Below are 20,601 nucleotides of genomic sequence, written 5' to 3'. Positions count from 1 at the left end.
CTCTGATGTTTATGTAGATTGGTATATGTTTCATCACTGTCATGACTGCTATGTTGCTTGGAACTGCACCCAAGACTTTCACCCACTGTTGCGCTTGTGTATATGGTTGAGTGACAATAAAGTCATTTGATTGATTTGATTTGATGCTCTATCCATTGCACCAGAGACCCCACCCAAAGACCTTCTTTGTGTCTCTAAAACTGTGAGTTTACACACTCTGTGAAAAAGAAATCACCTTCCCTGAATCTCTGTAGAATAGATTGCCGTTTCAAAATGCACTGTCAGGACCTTCTGTCCTCAGGAAAGGCCAGAGAGCACAGTCACTGCCATATAAGCACTTCTAAGATTTGAAACCAGCATCTGCTATGAACAAAACATGTGCCTTGACCAGCTTAGCCACAGAAAACTGTTGTAAAAGAGTGTTATCATGTCAAAGTAGCCTTAGAATGCAGCCAATGAAAGATTTGTGAACAGGACTTACATTTGGCCTTGATCATTGCAGCATTTTGAACCTGGTAATCGATTACTAACTGATCTTAGAAAAACACACATTTCAACATACATACAGATTGATGAAGTGCAGATCACACTGCAAAGGAACAGCTGGGATTTGAACCCAGGATCTCCTGTTTACAAGGCAGCCACTTTAACCAAGTGAGCCACAGCACCACCATCTGCAGATATTGCATGGAAGGATGACTCAGAGGAGCAAAAAAGAGGTGAAAGGATCAAGTAATAGGCCATGCTATTGAGAGCATTAAAGTGTTTGTTTGAGAAAAGAGTTTTGGTGGTCAGATAGATTTGTTCATTGGCCAAGTGTGCTTAGCAATATGACAAAGGTAATGACTCTGGTGGGACTTGAACCCACAACCTTTGAATGGCCACGTTCTGCAATCTAGAAGTCCAATGCGCTATCCATTGCGCCACAGAGCCCACATTAGTCACTGTCTTGTGTCTCCAACACTCTGAGATTACAGTCTTTGTGGTAAGAAAATCAACTTCCCAAGAATTAAGAACTGAACGCACTTTCAAAAGGAGATGTCAGGAACTCTTGTCCTCAGGAGGGGCCAGACAGCACAGTCACTGCCAGATAAGCACTGCTAAGATTTAAAACCAGGATCTCCTGTTTATAAGAAAGATACCTTGACGAGCTAAGACACAGTACCCTGTTGAAAAAGTGTGTTAGCATGTCTGAGTGTCATTAAAACATAGCCAAGGAAAGATCTGTGAACAGGATTGGCTTGTACCCTTGATCACTGCAGCAAATTTACTTGAGTAACCTTTTTCTATTGGCTTTTAGAAAAGCACAAATTTCTAAATGTCTAAGTTCCCGAGGTGCACAACACACTACAAAAGCACTGGCGGGAGTTGAATCCAGGATCTCCTGTTTACAAGACACTTTAACCAACTAAACCACAGCACCTTCCTTTGCAAAGTCTCCATGGGAGGGTGACTCCGAGGAGCAAAATATCCAGAAGAGAGGTCATCGGATCAAGGAATAGGCCATGCTATTGACAGCATGAAAATATTTGTTTGAGAAAAGAGTTTTGGTGGTCAGATAGCCTTGTCATTTTTTGGACGAGTGTGCTCAGCAAAATGCCAAATGCTGCAACTGGAACCCACAACATTTGAATGGCCAAATTGGCAAACTAGAAGTCCAACGCACGGAGCTTGTGGTGGACTTCATGAGAAAAGACAGAGAACACAGCCCCATCACCATCAATGGAGCACCAGTGGAGAGAGTCAGCAGCTTCAAGTTCCTCAGTGTCCACATCACTGAGGAACTCACATGGTCCATCCACACTGAGGCCGTTGTGAAGAAGGTTCACAATCGCCTCTTTTCCTGAGACGTCTGAGGAAGTTTGGAATGAACCACCACATCCTCACACGGTTCTACACCAGCACTGTAGAGAGCATCCTGACTGGCTGCATCACTGTCTGGTAAGGCAACAGCACTGCCCTCAACCGCAAAAGCTTGCAAAGGGTGGTGCAAACTGCCAGACACATCATCGGAGGTGAGCTTCCCTCCCTCAGGACATCTATACCAGGCGGTGTGTGAAAAAAGCTTGGAGGATCATCAGAGATTTCAGCCACACGAGCCATGGGCTGCTCTCACTGCTACCCTCAGGCAGGCGGTATCGCAGCATCAGGACCTGCACCAGCCGACTTCACGACAGCTTCTTCCCCCAAGCAATCAGAAATCTGAACTCTTGATCGCTCATGATCAACATATATCTGCACTGCACTTTATCAATCTCACACTGGACTGTCATAATTATATTTCTCTTAACAACACACAGGCAACTGACTATCAACCAACAGCATGAATGTCAATACAACACTATACAACCTTACTGCACAATTATATATATTATTTTTATTTTATACTGTGTATTCTATATTGTGTGTATGGTATACTGCACATTGTATATTATTCTTTGTATATTTTGTGGAGCAATTATGTGTATATTAGTTTTCTAAATTGGGTTGTGTAAATCTGATGTTTATGTAGATTGGTATATGTCTCATCACTGTCATGACTGCTATGTTGCTTGGAACTGCACCCAAGACTCAGTGATCAGAGGAACGTACATTCTATCAAGTCTTTCTGCTCTCCCGATCTGGAATTTCTCATGCTTCTGTGTCGACCATTCTGGCTACTGAGGGAATTCACAGCGGTCATTATCACAGCTGTGTACATCCCGCCACAAGCCGACACAGACCAGGCAATCAAGGAACTGTATGGGAGTATAAGTGAGCAGGAAACTGCGCACCCTGAGGCCACGTTCATTGTGGCCGGGGACTTTAATAAAGCCAGTTTCAAATCAGTCGCACCAAAATACCACCAGCACATTAGTTTCAACACACGAGGGGACCGGGTTTTGGACCATTGCTACTCTCCCTTCCGGGTTGGCTACAAATCCCTCCCCCGCCCACCATCTGGCAAATCGGACCACTCTTCCATTCTGCTTCTGCCCGCTTACAGGCAGGAACTGAAACAGGAAGCACCCACTCTCAGAACGATCCAGTGCTGGTCGGACCAATCAAACTCTACGCTACAGGACTGTTTTGATCACGCGGACTGGGAGATGTTCCGGTCTGCCTCTGATGACGACATCGAGCTTTACACTGATAGCTAAATGTGTTTCATCAAAAAGTGCGTGGAGGACGTAGTTCCGACCAGAACAACACGGATCTATCCGAACCAGAAGCCATGGATAAATAGCGATGTTCGCGCGGAACTTAATGTGCGGACCTCCGCTTTCAATTCCGGGAACGTGGAGGAGAATAAACAAGCCGGTTATACCCTCCAAAAATCAGAACAGCAAAACACCAGTACAGGAACAAGACTGAAAGACAGTTTAACACCACCAACTCTAGAAGCATGTGGCAGGGAATTAACATCATCACGGACTTTAAAGGGAATAAAAACTCCGCCATGAACACCGCTGCCTCTCTCCCGGATGAGCTAAATACTTTTTATGCTCGTTTTGAGGGAAATAACACCGCCCTCGTGGAGAGAGCTCTCACGGCCGAAGCTACAGAGGTTAGTTCACTCTCTGTCTCTGTAGCGGATGTAACCCGATCCTTCCGACGGGTGAATATCCACAAAGCCGCGGGCCCAGATGGCATTCCGGGCCACGTCATCAGAGCGTGCGCGAACCAGCTGGCTGGTGTTTTTACAGACATTTTCAACTTTTCCCTCTCTTTGTCTGTAGTCCCCACATGCTTTAAAACATCCACCATTGTGCCTGTTCCAAAGCAATCAAAAATAACTTGCTTAAATGACTGGCGTCCTGTTGCTCTGACCCCCATCATCAGCAAATGCTTTGAGAGACTAATCAGAGATTACATCTGCTCTGTGCTGCCTCTCTCTCTCTAGACCCATTGCAGTTTGCTTACCACAACAACCGCTCCACTGATGATGTCATTGCATCTACACTACACACTGCTCTCTCCCACCTGGAAAAAAAGAACACTTATGTGAGAATGCTGTTTGTAGACTACATCTCAGCATTCAACACCATAGTGCCCTCCAAGCTAGATGAGAAACTCCAGGCTCTGGGCTTAAACAGCTCGCTGTGCAGCTGGATCCTGGACTTCCTGTCAAGCAGACGCCATGTGGTTAGAATAGGCAGCACCATCTCCTCATCACTGACCCTCAACACTGGAGCCCCGCAGGGCTGTGTTCTCAGCCCACTACTGTATTCCTTGTACACACATGACTGTGTGGCAACACATAGCTCCAATGCCATCATTAAGTTTGCTGATGATACGACGGTGGTAGGTCTGATCACTGACAATGATGAAACAGCCTACAGAGAGGAGGTGCACACTCTGACACACTGGTGTCAAGAGCACAACCTCTCCCTCAACGTCAGTAAGACAAAGGAGCTTGTGGTGGACTTCAAAAGAAAAGACAGAGAACACAGTCCCATCACCATCAATGGAGCACCAGTGGAGAGAGTCAGCAACTTCAAGTTCCTGGGTGTCCACATCACTGAGGAACTCACATGGTCCATCCACTCTGAAGTCGTTGTGAAGAAGGCTCATCAGCACCTCTTCTTCCTGAGACGGCTGAGGAAGTTTGGAATGAACCGCCACATCCTCACACGGTTCTACACCTGCACCTGTAGAGAGAATCCTGACTGGCTGCATCTCCGCCTGGTACGGCAATAGCACAGCCCACAACCGCAAAGCACTGCAAAGGGTGGTGCGAACTGCCAGACACATCATCGGAGGTGAGCTTCCCTCCCTCCAGGAAATATATACAAGGCGGTGTGTGAAAAAAGCTCGGAGGATCATCAGAGACTCCAGCCACCCGAGCCATGGGCTGTTCTCACTGCTACCATCAGACAGGTGGTATCGCAGCATCAGTACCCGCACCAGCCGACTCCATGATAGCTTCTTCCCCCAAGCAATCAGACTCTTGATCTCCCACGATCAAAATACATCAGCACTGCACTTTATTACTCTTATATCTCACACCGGACTGTCATAAATTATATTATATTATTATTATATTATATTCTCTCTTAACAACCTACTATCAACCGACAGCCTGAATGTCAATACAGTACAATACAACATACTGTACATTCTATATATACTACTATATAACTTTTTATTTTTTTATTTTTATTGAATAATGTGTGTTTATATTGTGTGTATTGTATACTGTACAGTGTATGTTATTATTTGTATATTGTTGTGTGTAATTATGTGTATATTAGACTTTAAATTGTGCTGTGTTAATTTGATGTTATTGTAAATTGGTACATGTCTCATCACTGTCACAACTGCTATGTTGATCGGCACTGCACCCAAGAATTTCACACACCATTGCACTTGTGTATATGGCTGTGTGACAACAAAAGTGATTGGAAGTTTCTGAGATGCACAACACACTACAAAGGCACTGCTGGGATTTGAACCCAGGATCTCCTGTTTACTAGACAGGCGCTTTAACCAACTAAGCCACAGCACCACCCTCAGCAAAGTCTCCATGGGAGGGTGACTCCGAGGAGCAAAATATCCAGAAGAGAGGTCATCGGATCAAGGAATAAGCCATGCTATTGACAGCATGAATGTATTTGTTTGAGAAAAGAGTTTTGGTGGTCAGATAGCCTTGTCCTTTTTGGCCAAGTGTGCTCAACAAAATGACAAATGCTGCAACTGGAACCCACAACATTTAATGGCCAAATTTGGCAAACTAGAAGTCCAACGCAAGGAGCTTGTGGTGGACTTCATAAGAAAAGACAGAGAACACAGCCCCATCACCATTAATCGAGCACCAGTGGAGAGAGTCAGCAGCTTCAAGTTCCTCGGTGTCCACATCACTGAGGAACTCACATGGTCCGTCCACACTGAGGCCGTTGTGAAGAGTGTTCACAAGCACCTCTTTTCTTGAGACGGCTGAGGAAGTTTGTGTAGGGCTTTACTGGTTGTTTAGGTCAGTGTTACTATCAGAAATAATTAATAATTATTTCTTTAGTTATTAATTAATATTTAAATTAATTAATTGAATCTAACTCATTAAAACCTCATATGGGGCTCCAGTAAATGTAGTGTGCTACGTTTAGGAGCAAGTTTGGTTATTAGCAATAATTAATAATTATCAAAGATAATTATTAATCATTAAAATCAATAGAACATTGATGAGAATGAACGTTAGCTTTTTTTTAATCCTTTAAATCAACAATTATCAAAGATAATCGTTAATTGTTAACATTGATGAAACATTAATTAAAATTAACACTAGCTTATTGATCATTCAAATTCAACAATCATCAAAGATAATTATCAATTATCAAAAATCAATAGAAAATTAATAAGGATTAACATTGACGGGGCACCACCCTGGAATCAGGGGCTAATAACCAGATAGTAAAACAGTCTCAATATTAGATTGTTTTCTCAGGAAAATCGACATCCGAAGAATATCGATTTTCGGGGAAAAAAACAATGAATGAAGGCTTGAATCCAAGCACTGACATTCCGTCAGCATGACACAGGTGTATGCAAAACAAACCAAAACACTTATCTTTGCAATATAAACAAAGTTTATTTATGCAGTAATATCAGTTAATAATTAATACAATGCAGTCAATAAACTTCCGACTTACAACTACAAACTAAACAGTGATATGATTAAATATGGAAATAAAAATAATCCTATAACACATTAGGTGTGTGTGTGTGTGTGGTTAGTACGAGAGAGAGAGAGAGAGAGAGAGAGAGAGAGAGAGAATAAAGTGACAGCCCTCAAGCCGATTTCTCAATCGTGGGAGAGAAAGCAGCTGTCAGTTTATCGCTCAGAGACGCGGTGGATGGCTCGTAAAAGTCCCGTGTTCTTTGACTCTTTAATGGATAACTCAGTTTGCCGGTTTCACCCACGATGGCGAAAATGCACAACAGTCCAATTTGGTTGGACCACAATACAGCAAAACAAATTTGTGATAATTAATAACCTGAGTATCAATAATGAGCGGACATGGCGGTCCGTAAACTGTACAAGCAAAAACCTTGAAACACAAGAATAACACACTATAATATTCTATCTCTGCCCAGACGTAAACCTCTTACTTGAATCGCATGAGGACAGAATGTGTGTTCATCCGTCCTTTAATTCCGACCCGGTTCCTTGAGGCTCGGGTGATGACGGGAGGCCGTTTCCTCGCTCTGTTGGCGGGCACGGCTGTTGATTCTCGGCGGGCTGGTGGAGAACTCAGAAATGTCGACTTGATTGAAGATGGAAGAGAAATCTTTAATCTCTTCACTTCTGCAGGCAAACGAATGAAGTTGCGCATTGCTCGGCGGTCTCCTTCGGATCCGTTAGAGTGTTCGGTTGAACACAGAGTAATCTCAACTCGTCCAGCGAGATGGAGATTGTATGGCCAAAGTTTCAATTCGTCCTTGTGCCACGAGGTTGCACCTGAGAGCAGCAATGAGCTGCGTCTACACATTGCAAATAAAGTTGCTGGAAGCAAATCCCGGAAGCATTTCAGAGGTATTTCAACTACTGATGATGTCATGTTTGAGGGACTTTCTGTTGTGTGCCTCATCCAATAGGAGTTGAGAGTTCGATCCTTTAGTGAGCAAAGCTTCATGGGATTTGTAGTCTGTTTTGGACTCCCTTTGTTTGATTTTGGCGCAATTTTTATCAGTATAATTTACGACTTGGAATGTGGGGGCTTGAGTTAGGTTTTTACGACTGTGTTAGGCCTGCCTTTGTCTTCTATCTGAATACATGAGGCGCAACTTTTGGAATGAACCACCACATCTTCACACGGTTCTACACCAGCACTGTAGAGAGCATCCTGACTGGCTGCATCACTGCCTGGTAAGGCAACAGCACCGACCTCAACCGTAAAGCCTTGCAAAGGGTGGTTCGAACTGCCAGACACATCATCGGAGGTGAGCTTCCCTCCCTCAGGACATCTATACCAGGCGGTGTGTGAAAAAAGCTTGGAGGATCATCAGAGACTCCAGCCACACAAGCCATGGGCTGCTCTCACTGCTACCATCAGGCAGGCGGTATCGCAGCATCAGGACCTGCACCAGCCGACTTCACGACAGCTTCTTCCCCCAAGCAATCAGAATTTTGAACTCTTGATCGCTCATGATCAACATATATCAGCACTGAACTTTATCAGTCTCACACTGGACTGTCATAATTATATTTCTCTTAACAACACACAGGCAACTGACTATCAACCAACAGCATGAATGTCAATACAACACTATACAACTTTACTGCACATTTATATGTATTATTTTGATTGTATACTGTGTATTCTATATTGTGTGTATGGTATACACGACTGCTTGACTGGTTTAAGTCCTATCTTTCAGGTAGGTCCTTCAAGGTAGCCCGGAGAGGTGAGGTATCCAAGCCTCATCAGCTACGTACTGGGGTACCTCAGGGATCAGTGCTTGGGCCACTTCTCTTCTCTATATACACAACATCACTGGGACCCATCATTCAGCCACATGGTTTCTCTTACCACTGCTACGCTGATGACACGCAAATCTACTTGCCTTTCCAGCCCAACGACACCACAGTGACTGCTCGAATTTCTGCCTGCCTGGCAGACATCTCGGCCTGGATGAAGCAGCACCACCTGCAACTCAACCCAGCCAAGACTGAACTCCTTGTCTTTCCAGCCAACCCTGCTGTTGAACACAACATCACCATGCAGCTGGGTGCAACTAGAGTAACGCCTTCCAAATCAGTAAGAAATCTAGGGGTAACCATTGACAGCAGACTAAATTTCACAGACCACATCTCAAAGACCTCAAGATCATGTAGATTTACACTCTACAATATCAGGAAGATAAGACCCTTCCTCTCTGAACACACCACACAACTGCTTGTCCAGTCACTTGTCATAACTAGACTGGACTACTGTAACGCTCTCATTGCAGGCCTCCCTGCATGTGCAATTAGACCCCTGCAAATGATCCAGAATGCAGCAGCACATCTGGTCTTTAATGAACCAAAGAGAGCACATGTTGCACCACTCCTTGTCTCTCTCCACTGGTTACTGGTTGATGCATGTATCAAATTCAAGGATCTGATGCTGGCATACAGAAAAGTCACTGGGTCTGCTCCAGCATACCTAAAATCATTTATGCAGAGCTACGCGCCCACTAGAAGCCTGCGGTCGGCTAAGGAACGTCGCCTTGTTGTACCAACACAAAGAGGCACCAAAACACTTTCCCGGACTTTCAGCTTCATCATACCACGTTGGTGGAACGACCTTCCCAACTCCATCCATGAAGCTGACTCACTCTCCGTCTTCAAAAAATGACTAAAAACACATCTTTTCCATGAGCACTTAACGAGTCATTTAAAAAAATAATAATAATAATTCGTGTTGCACTTTATTCTGTTTTGAATGCTATTCTGATGCTAGGGAAACTTTGTAATACGGCACTTTTCATACCACTGTCTCCTTAAGATGATTCGCTTATGTTTTCCTCTTTTGTAAGTCACTTTGGATAAAAGCGTCTGCCAAATGAATAAATGCAAATGTAATGTAAATGTATACTGCACATTGTATATTATTATTTGTATATTTTGTTGAGCAACTATGTGTATATTAGTTTTGTAAATTGTGTTGTGTAACTCTGATGTTTATGTAGATTGGTATATGTTTCATCACTGTCATGACTGCTATGTTGCTTGGAACTGCACCCAAGACTTTCACCCACTGTTGCGCTTGTGTATATGGTTGAGTGACAATAAAGTCATTTGATTGATTTGATTTGATGCTCTATCCATTGCACCAGAGACCCCACCCAAAGACCTTCTTTGTGTCTCTAAAACTGTGAGTTTACACACTCTGTGAAAAAGAAATCACCTTCCCTGAATCTCTGTAGAATAGATTGCCGTTTCAAAATGCACTGTCAGGACCTTCTGTCCTCAGGAAAGGCCAGAGAGCACAGTCACTGCCATATAAGCACTTCTAAGATTTGAAACCAGCATCTGCTATGAACAAAACATGTGCCTTGACCAGCTTAGCCACAGAAAACTGTTGTAAAAGAGTGTTATCATGTCAAAGTAGCCTTAGAATGCAGCCAATGAAAGATTTGTGAACAGGACTTACATTTGGCCTTGATCATTGCAGCATTTTGAACCTGGTAATCGATTACTAACTGATCTTAGAAAAACACACATTTCAACATACATACAGATTGATGAAGTGCAGATCACACTGCAAAGGAACAGCTGGGATTTGAACCCAGGATCTCCTGTTTACAAGGCAGCCACTTTAACCAAGTGAGCCACAGCACCACCATCTGCAGATATTGCATGGAAGGATGACTCAGAGGAGCAAAAAAGAGGTGAAAGGATCAAGTAATAGGCCATGCTATTGAGAGCATTAAAGTGTTTGTTTGAGAAAAGAGTTTTGGTGGTCAGATAGATTTGTTCATTGGCCAAGTGTGCTTAGCAATATGACAAAGGTAATGACTCTGGTGGGACTTGAACCCACAACCTTTGAATGGCCACGTTCTGCAATCTAGAAGTCCAATGCGCTATCCATTGCGCCACAGAGCCCACATTAGTCACTGTCTTGTGTCTCCAACACTCTGAGATTACAGTCTTTGTGGTAAGAAAATCAACTTCCCAAGAATTAAGAACTGAACGCACTTTCAAAAGGAGATGTCAGGAACTCTTGTCCTCAGGAGGGGCCAGACAGCACAGTCACTGCCAGATAAGCACTGCTAAGATTTAAAACCAGGATCTCCTGTTTATAAGAAAGATACCTTGACGAGCTAAGACACAGTACCCTGTTGAAAAAGTGTGTTAGCATGTCTGAGTGTCATTAAAACATAGCCAAGGAAAGATCTGTGAACAGGATTGGCTTGTACCCTTGATCACTGCAGCAAATTTACTTGAGTAACCTTTTTCTATTGGCTTTTAGAAAAGCACAAATTTCTAAATGTCTAAGTTCCCGAGGTGCACAACACACTACAAAAGCACTGGCGGGAGTTGAATCCAGGATCTCCTGTTTACAAGACACTTTAACCAACTAAACCACAGCACCTTCCTTTGCAAAGTCTCCATGGGAGGGTGACTCCGAGGAGCAAAATATCCAGAAGAGAGGTCATCGGATCAAGGAATAGGCCATGCTATTGACAGCATGAAAATATTTGTTTGAGGAAAGAGTTTTGGTGGTCAGATAGCCTTGTCATTTTTTGGACGAGTGTGCTCAGCAAAATGCCAAATGCTGCAACTGGAACCCACAACATTTGAATGGCCAAATTGGCAAACTAGAAGTCCAACGCACGGAGCTTGTGGTGGACTTCATGAGAAAAGACAGAGAACACAGCCCCATCACCATCAATGGAGCACCAGTGGAGAGAGTCAGCAGCTTCAAGTTCCTCAGTGTCCACATCACTGAGGAACTCACATGGTCCATCCACACTGAGGCCGTTGTGAAGAAGGTTCACAATCGCCTCTTTTCCTGAGACGTCTGAGGAAGTTTGGAATGAACCACCACATCCTCACACGGTTCTACACCAGCACTGTAGAGAGCATCCTGACTGGCTGCATCACTGTCTGGTAAGGCAACAGCACTGCCCTCAACCGCAAAAGCTTGCAAAGGGTGGTGCAAACTGCCAGACACATCATCGGAGGTGAGCTTCCCTCCCTCAGGACATCTATACCAGGCGGTGTGTGAAAAAAGCTTGGAGGATCATCAGAGATTTCAGCCACACGAGCCATGGGCTGCTCTCACTGCTACCATCAGGCAGGCGGTATCGCAGCATCAGGACCTGCACCAGCCGACTTCACGACAGCTTCTTCCCCCAAGCAATCAGAAATCTGAACTCTTGATCGCTCATGATCAACATATATCTGCACTGCACTTTATCAATCTCACACTGGACTGTCATAATTATATTTCTCTTAACAACACACAGGCAACTGACTATCAACCAACAGCATGAATGTCAATACAACACTATACAACCTTACTGCACAATTATATATATTATTTTTATTTTATACTGTGTATTCTATATTGTGTGTATGGTATACTGCACATTGTATATTATTCTTTGTATATTTTGTGGAGCAATTATGTGTATATTAGTTTTCTAAATTGGGTTGTGTAAATCTGATGTTTATGTAGATTGGTATATGTCTCATCACTGTCATGACTGCTATGTTGCTTGGAACTGCACCCAAGACTCAGTGATCAGAGGAACGTACATTCTATCAAGTCTTTCTGCTCTCCCGATCTGGAATTTCTCATGCTTCTGTGTCGACCATTCTGGCTACTGAGGGAATTCACAGCGGTCATTATCACAGCTGTGTACATCCCGCCACAAGCCGACACAGACCAGGCAATCAAGGAACTGTATGGGAGTATAAGTGAGCAGGAAACTGCGCACCCTGAGGCCGCGTTCATTGTGGCCGGGGACTTTAATAAAGCCAGTTTCAAATCAGTCGCACCAAAATACCACCAGCACATTAGTTTCAACACACGAGGGGACCGGGTTTTGGACCATTGCTACTCTCCCTTCCGGGTTGGCTACAAATCCCTCCCCCGCCCACCATCTGGCAAATCGGACCACTCTTCCATTCTGCTTCTGCCCGCTTACAGGCAGGAACTGAAACAGGAAGCACCCACTCTCAGAACGATCCAGTGCTGGTCGGACCAATCAAACTCTACGCTACAGGACTGTTTTGATCACGCGGACTGGGAGATGTTCCGGTCTGCCTCTGATGACGACATCGAGCTTTACACTGATAGCTAAATGTGTTTCATCAAAAAGTGCGTGGAGGACGTAGTTCCGACCAGAACAACACGGATCTATCCGAACCAGAAGCCATGGATAAATAGCGATGTTCGCGCGGAACTTAATGTGCGGACCTCCGCTTTCAATTCCGGGAACGTGGAGGAGAATAAACAAGCCGGTTATACCCTCCAAAAATCAGAACAGCAAAACACCAGTACAGGAACAAGACTGAAAGACAGTTTAACACCACCAACTCTAGAAGCATGTGGCAGGGAATTAACATCATCACGGACTTTAAAGGGAATAAAAACTCCGCCATGAACACCGCTGCCTCTCTCCCGGATGAGCTAAATACTTTTTATGCTCGTTTTGAGGGAAATAACACCGCCCTCGTGGAGAGAGCTCTCACGGCCGAAGCTACAGAGGTTAGTTCACTCTCTGTCTCTGTAGCGGATGTAACCCGATCCTTCCGACGGGTGAATATCCACAAAGCCGCGGGCCCAGATGGCATTCCGGGCCACGTCATCAGAGCGTGCGCGAACCAGCTGGCTGGTGTTTTTACAGACATTTTCAACTTTTCCCTCTCTTTGTCTGTAGTCCCCACATGCTTTAAAACATCCACCATTGTGCCTGTTCCAAAGCAATCAAAAATAACTTGCTTAAATGACTGGCGTCCTGTTGCTCTGACCCCCATCATCAGCAAATGCTTTGAGAGACTAATCAGAGATTACATCTGCTCTGTGCTGCCTCTCTCTCTCTAGACCCATTGCAGTTTGCTTACCACAACAACCGCTCCACTGATGATGTCATTGCATCTACACTACACACTGCTCTCTCCCACCTGGAAAAAAAGAACACTTATGTGAGAATGCTGTTTGTAGACTACATCTCAGCATTCAACACCATAGTGCCCTCCAAGCTAGATGAGAAACTCCAGGCTCTGGGCTTAAACAGCTCGCTGTGCAGCTGGATCCTGGACTTCCTGTCAAGCAGACGCCATGTGGTTAGAATAGGCAGCACCATCTCCTCATCACTGACCCTCAACACTGGAGCCCCGCAGGGCTGTGTTCTCAGCCCACTACTGTATTCCTTGTACACACATGACTGTGTGGCAACACATAGCTCCAATGCCATCATTAAGTTTGCTGATGATACGACGGTGGTAGGTCTGATCACTGACAATGATGAAACAGCCTACAGAGAGGAGGTGCACACTCTGACACACTGGTGTCAAGAGCACAACCTCTCCCTCAACGTCAGTAAGACAAAGGAGCTTGTGGTGGACTTCAAAAGAAAAGACAGAGAACACAGTCCCATCACCATCAATGGAGCACCAGTGGAGAGAGTCAGCAACTTCAAGTTCCTGGGTGTCCACATCACTGAGGAACTCACATGGTCCATCCACTCTGAAGTCGTTGTGAAGAAGGCTCATCAGCACCTCTTCTTCCTGAGACGGCTGAGGAAGTTTGGAATGAACCGCCACATCCTCACACGGTTCTACACCTGCACCTGTAGAGAGAATCCTGACTGGCTGCATCTCCGCCTGGTACGGCAATAGCACAGCCCACAACCGCAAAGCACTGCAAAGGGTGGTGCGAACTGCCAGACACATCATCGGAGGTGAGCTTCCCTCCCTCCAGGAAATATATACAAGGCGGTGTGTGAAAAAAGCTCGGAGGATCATCAGAGACTCCAGCCACCCGAGCCATGGGCTGTTCTCACTGCTACCATCAGACAGGTGGTATCGCAGCATCAGGACCTGCACCAGCCGACTCCATGATAGCTTCTTCCCCCAAGCAATCAGACTCTTGATCTCCCACGATCAAAATACATCAGCACTGCACTTTATTACTCTTATATCTCACACCGGACTGTCATAAATTATATTATATTATTATTATATTATATTCTCTCTTAACAACCTACTATCAACCGACAGCCTGAATGTCAATACAGTACAATACAACATACTGTACATTCTATATATACTACTATATAACTTTTTATTTTTTTATTTTTATTGAATAATGTGTGTTTATATTGTGTGTATTGTATACTGTACAGTGTATGTTATTATTTGTATATTGTTGTGTGTAATTATGTGTATATTAGACTTTAAATTGTGCTGTGTTAATTTGATGTTATTGTAAATTGGTACATGTCTCATCACTGTCACAACTGCTATGTTGATCGGCACTGCACCCAAGAATTTCACACACCATTGCACTTGTGTATATGGCTGTGTGACAACAAAAGTGATTGGAAGTTTCTGAGATGCACAACACACTACAAAGGCACTGCTGGGATTTGAACCCAGGATCTCCTGTTTACTAGACAGGCGCTTTAACCAACTAAGCCACAGCACCACCCTCAGCAAAGTCTCCATGGGAGGGTGACTCCGAGGAGCAAAATATCCAGAAGAGAGGTCATCGGATCAAGGAATAAGCCATGCTATTGACAGCATGAATGTATTTGTTTGAGAAAAGAGTTTTGGTGGTCAGATAGCCTTGTCCTTTTTGGCCAAGTGTGCTCAACAAAATGACAAATGCTGCAACTGGAACCCACAACATTTAATGGCCAAATTTGGCAAACTAGAAGTCCAACGCAAGGAGCTTGTGGTGGACTTCATAAGAAAAGACAGAGAACACAGCCCCATCACCATTAATCGAGCACCAGTGGAGAGAGTCAGCAGCTTCAAGTTCCTCGGTGTCCACATCACTGAGGAACTCACATGGTCCGTCCACACTGAGGCCGTTGTGAAGAGTGTTCACAAGCACCTCTTTTCTTGAGACGGCTGAGGAAGTTTGTGTAGGGCTTTACTGGTTGTTTAGGTCAGTGTTACTATCAGAAATAATTAATAATTATTTCTTTAGTTATTAATTAATATTTAAATTAATTAATTGAATCTAACTCATTAAAACCTCATATGGGGCTCCAGTAAATGTAGTGTGCTACGTTTAGGAGCAAGTTTGGTTATTAGCAATAATTAATAATTATCAAAGATAATTATTAATCATTAAAATCAATAGAACATTGATGAGAATGAACGTTAGCTTTTTTTTAATCCTTTAAATCAACAATTATCAAAGATAATCGTTAATTGTTAACATTGATGAAACATTAATTAAAATTAACACTAGCTTATTGATCATTCAAATTCAACAATCATCAAAGATAATTATCAATTATCAAAAATCAATAGAAAATTAATAAGGATTAACATTGACGGGGCACCACCCTGGAATCAGGGGCTAATAACCAGATAGTAAAACAGTCTCAATATTAGATTGTTTTCTCAGGAAAATCGACATCCGAAGAATATCGATTTTCGGGGAAAAAACAATGAATGAAGGCTTGAATCCAAGCACTGACATTCCGTCAGCATGACACAGGTGTATGCAAAACAAACCAAAACACTTATCTTTGCAATATAAACAAAGTTTATTTACGCAGTAATATCAGTTAATAATTAATACAATGCAGTCAATAAACTTCCGACTTACAACTACAAACTAAACAGTGATATGATTAAATATGGAAATAAAAATAATCCTATAACACATTAGGTGTGTGTGTGTGTGTGGTTAGTACGAGAGAGAGAGAGAGAGAGAGAGAGAGAGAGAGAATAAAGTGACAGCCCTCAAGCCGATTTCTCAATCGTGGGAGAGAAAGCAGCTGTCAGTTTATCGCTCAGAGACGCGGTGGATGGCTCGTAAAAGTCCCGTGTTCTTTGACTCTTTAATGGATAACTCAGTTTGCCGGTTTCACCCACGATGGCGAAAATGCACAACAGTCCAATTTGGTTGGACCACAATACAGCAAAACAAATTTGTGATAATTAATAACCTGAGTATCAATAATGAGCGGACATGGCGGTCCGTAAACTGTACAAGCAAAAACCTTGAAACACAAGAATAACACACTATAATATTCTATCTCTGCCCAGACGTAAACCTCTTACTTGAATCGCATGAGGACAGAATGTGTGTTCATCCGTCCTTTAATTCCGACCCGGTTCCTTGAGGCTCGGGTGATGACGGGAGGCCGTTTCCTCGCTCTGTTGGCGGGCACGGCTGTTGATTCTCGGCGGGCTGGTGGAGAACTCAGAAATGTCGACTTGATTGAAGATGGAAGAGAAATCTTTAATCTCTTCACTTCTGCAGGCAAACGAATGAAGTTGCGCATTGCTCGGCGGTCTCCTTCGGATCCGTTAGAGTGTTCGGTTGAACACAGAGTAATCTCAACTCGTCCAGCGAGATGGAGATTGTATGGCCAAAGTTTCAATTCGTCCTTGTGCCACGAGGTTGCACCTGAGAGCAGCAATGAGCTGCGTCTACACATTGCAAATAAAGTTGCTGGAAGCAAATCCCGGAAGCATTTCAGAGGTATTTCAACTACTGATGATGTCATGTTTGAGGGACTTTCTGTTGTGTGCCTCATCCAATAGGAGTTGAGAGTTCGATCCTTTAGTGAGCAAAGCTTCATGGGATTTGTAGTCTGTTTTGGACTCCCTTTGTTTGATTTTGGCGCAATTTTTATCAGTATAATTTACGACTTGGAATGTGGGGGCTTGAGTTAGGTTTTTACGACTGTGTTAGGCCTGCCTTTGTCTTCTATCTGAATACATGAGGCGCAACTTTTGGAATGAACCACCACATCTTCACACGGTTCTACACCAGCACTGTAGAGAGCATCCTGACTGGCTGCATCACTGCCTGGTAAGGCAACAGCACCGACCTCAACCGTAAAGCCTTGCAAAGGGTGGTTCGAACTGCCAGACACATCATCGGAGGTGAGCTTCCCTCCCTCAGGACATCTATACCAGGCGGTGTGTGAAAAAGCTTGGAGGATCATCAGAGACTCCAGCCACACAAGCCATGGGCTGCTCTCACTGCTACCATCAGGCAGGCGGTATCGCAGCATCAGGACCTGCACCAGCCGACTTCACGACAGCTTCTTCCCCCAAGCAATCAGAATTTTGAACTCTTGATCGCTCATGATCAACATATATCAGCACTGAACTTTATCAGTCTCACACTGGACTGTCATAATTATATTTCTCTTAACAACACACAGGCAACTGACTATCAACCAACAGCATGAATGTCAATACAACACTATACAACTTTACTGCACATTTATATGTATTATTTTGATTGTATACTGTGTATTCTATATTGTGTGTATGGTATACACGACTGCTTGACTGGTTTAAGTCCTATCTTTCAGGTAGGTCCTTCAAGGTAGCCCGGAGAGGTGAGGTATCCAAGCCTCATCAGCTACGTACTGGGGTACCTCAGGGATCAGTGCTTGGGCCACTTCTCTTCTCTATATACACAACATCACTGGGACCCATCATTCAGCCACATGGTTTCTCTTACCACTGCTACGCTGATGACACGCAAATCTACTTGCCTTTCCAGCCCAACGACACCACAGTGACTGCTCGAATTTCTGCCTGCCTGGCAGACATCTCGGCCTGGATGAAGCAGCACCACCTGCAACTCAACCCAGCCAAGACTGAACTCCTTGTCTTTCCAGCCAACCCTGCTGTTGAACACAACATCACCATGCAGCTGGGTGCAACTAGAGTAACGCCTTCCAAATCAGTAAGAAATCTAGGGGTAACCATTGACAGCAGACTAAATTTCACAGACCACATCTCAAAGACCTCAAGATCATGTAGATTTACACTCTACAATATCAGGAAGATAAGACCCTTCCTCTCTGAACACACCACACAACTGCTTGTCCAGTCACTTGTCATAACTAGACTGGACTACTGTAACGCTCTCATTGCAGGCCTCCCTGCATGTGCAATTAGACCCCTGCAAATGATCCAGAATGCAGCAGCACATCTGGTCTTTAATGAACCAAAGAGAGCACATGTTGCACCACTCCTTGTCTCTCTCCACTGGTTACTGGTTGATGCATGTATCAAATTCAAGGATCTGATGCTGGCATACAGAAGAGTCACTGGGTCTGCTCCAGCATACCTAAAATCATTTATGCAGAGCTACGCGCCCACTAGAAGCCTGCGGTCGGCTAAGGAACGTCGCCTTGTTGTACCAACACAAAGAGGCACCAAAACACTTTCCCGGACTTTCAGCTTCATCATACCACGTTGGTGGAACGACCTTCCCAACTCCATCCATGAAGCTGACTCACTCTCCGTCTTCAAAAAATGACTAAAAACACATCTTTTCCATGAGCACTTAACGAGTCATTTAAAAAAATAATAATAATAATTCGTGTTGCACTTTATTCTGTTTTGAATGCTATTCTGATGCTAGGGAAACTTTGTAATACGGCACTTTTCATACCACTGTCTCCTTAAGATGATTCGCTTATGTTTTCCTCTTTTGTAAGTCACTTTGGATAAAAGCGTCTGCCAAATGAATAAATGCAAATGTAATGTAAATGTATACTGCACATTGTATATTATTATTTGTATATTTTGTTGAGCAACTATGTGTATATTAGTTTTGTAAATTGTGTTGTGTAACTCTGATGTTTATGTAGATTGGTATATGTTTCATCACTGTCATGACTGCTATGTTGCTTGGAACTGCACCCAAGACTTTCACCCACTGTTGCGCTTGTGTATATGGTTGAGTGACAATAAAGTCATTTGATTGATTTGATTTGATGCTCTATCCATTGCACCAGAGACCCCACCCAAAGACCTTCTTTGTGTCTCTAAAACTGTGAGTTTACACACTCTGTGAAAAAGAAATCACCTTCCCTGAATCTCTGTAGAATAGATTGCCGTTTCAAAATGCACTGTCAGGACCTTCTGTCCTCAGGAAAGGCCAGAGAGCACAGTCACTGCCATATAAGCACTTCTAAGATTTGAAACCAGCATCTGCTATGAACAAAACATGTGCCTTGACCAGCTTAGCCACAGAAAACTGTTGTAAAAGAGTGTTATCATGTCAAAGTAGCCTTAGAATGCAGCCAATGAAAGATTTGTGAACAGGACTTACATTTGGCCTTGATCATTGCAGCATTTTGAACCTGGTAATCGATTACTAACTGATCTTAGAAAAACACACATTTCAACATACATACAGATTGATGAAGTGCAGATCACACTGCAAAGGAACAGCTGGGATTTGAACCCAGGATCTCCTGTTTACAAGGCAGCCACTTTAACCAAGTGAGCCACAGCACCACCATCTGCAGATATTGCATGGAAGGATGACTCAGAGGAGCAAAAAAGAGGTGAAAGGATCAAGTAATAGGCCATGCTATTGAGAGCATTAAAGTGTTTGTTTGAGAAAAGAGTTTTGGTGGTCAGATAGATTTGTTCATTGGCCAAGTGTGCTTAGCAATATGACAAAGGTAATGACTCTGGTGGGACTTGAACCCACAACCTTTGAATGGCCACGTTCTGCAATCTAGAAGTCCAATGCGCTATCCATTGCGCCACAGAGCCCACATTAGTCACTGTCTTGTGTCTCCAACACTCTGAGATTACAGTCTTTGTGGTAAGAAAATCAACTTCCCAAGAATTAAGAACTGAACGCACTTTCAAAAGGAGATGTCAGGAACTCTTGTCCTCAGGAGGGGCCAGACAGCACAGTCACTGCCAGATAAGCACTGCTAAGATTTAAAACCAGGATCTCCTGTTTATAAGAAAGATACCTTGACGAGCTAAGACACAGTACCCTGTTGAAAAAGTGTGTTAGCATGTCTGAGTGTCATTAAAACATAGCCAAGGAAAGATCTGTGAACAGGATTGGCTTGTACCCTTGATCACTGCAGCAAATTTACTTGAGTAACCTTTTTCTATTGGCTTTTAGAAAAGCACAAATTTCTAAATGTCTAAGTTCCCGAGGTGCACAA

At 43.7% G+C, this 20,601-nt stretch overlaps 5 non-coding genes across 5 annotated transcripts; all 5 read right to left on the bottom strand.

Moving 5' to 3' along the window:
* Nucleotides 1-843: 843 nt before the first annotated feature.
* On the bottom strand, nt 844-933 carry trnar-ucu (transfer RNA arginine (anticodon UCU)). The gene is given in 2 exon segments: nt 844-879; nt 897-933. It is a non-coding gene; the product is annotated as a tRNA-Arg (tRNA).
* Nucleotides 934-5,414: 4,481 nt separating this feature from the next.
* Nucleotides 5,415-5,488, bottom strand: trnat-agu (transfer RNA threonine (anticodon AGU)). Its single transcript has one exon. It is a non-coding gene; the product is annotated as a tRNA-Thr (tRNA).
* A 4,986-nt stretch (nt 5,489-10,474) lies between these two features.
* On the bottom strand, nt 10,475-10,564 carry trnar-ucu (transfer RNA arginine (anticodon UCU)). The gene is given in 2 exon segments: nt 10,475-10,510; nt 10,528-10,564. It is a non-coding gene; the product is annotated as a tRNA-Arg (tRNA).
* Nucleotides 10,565-15,045: 4,481 nt separating this feature from the next.
* Nucleotides 15,046-15,119, bottom strand: trnat-agu (transfer RNA threonine (anticodon AGU)). The gene has a single exon. It is a non-coding gene; the product is annotated as a tRNA-Thr (tRNA).
* Nucleotides 15,120-20,101: 4,982 nt separating this feature from the next.
* trnar-ucu (transfer RNA arginine (anticodon UCU)) lies at nt 20,102-20,191 on the bottom strand. Its single transcript is given in 2 exon segments — nt 20,102-20,137; nt 20,155-20,191. It is a non-coding gene; the product is annotated as a tRNA-Arg (tRNA).
* Nucleotides 20,192-20,601: the final 410 nt, after the last annotated feature.

The sequence above is a fragment of the Myxocyprinus asiaticus genome, unplaced genomic scaffold (genome assembly GCF_019703515.2).
Source record: "Myxocyprinus asiaticus isolate MX2 ecotype Aquarium Trade unplaced genomic scaffold, UBuf_Myxa_2 HiC_scaffold_65, whole genome shotgun sequence".
Classification (NCBI taxonomy): Eukaryota; Metazoa; Chordata; class Actinopteri; order Cypriniformes; family Catostomidae; genus Myxocyprinus; species Myxocyprinus asiaticus.
Note: the sequence above shows the minus strand (reverse complement) of the source record. Positions and strands in the feature narration are given on the sequence as shown.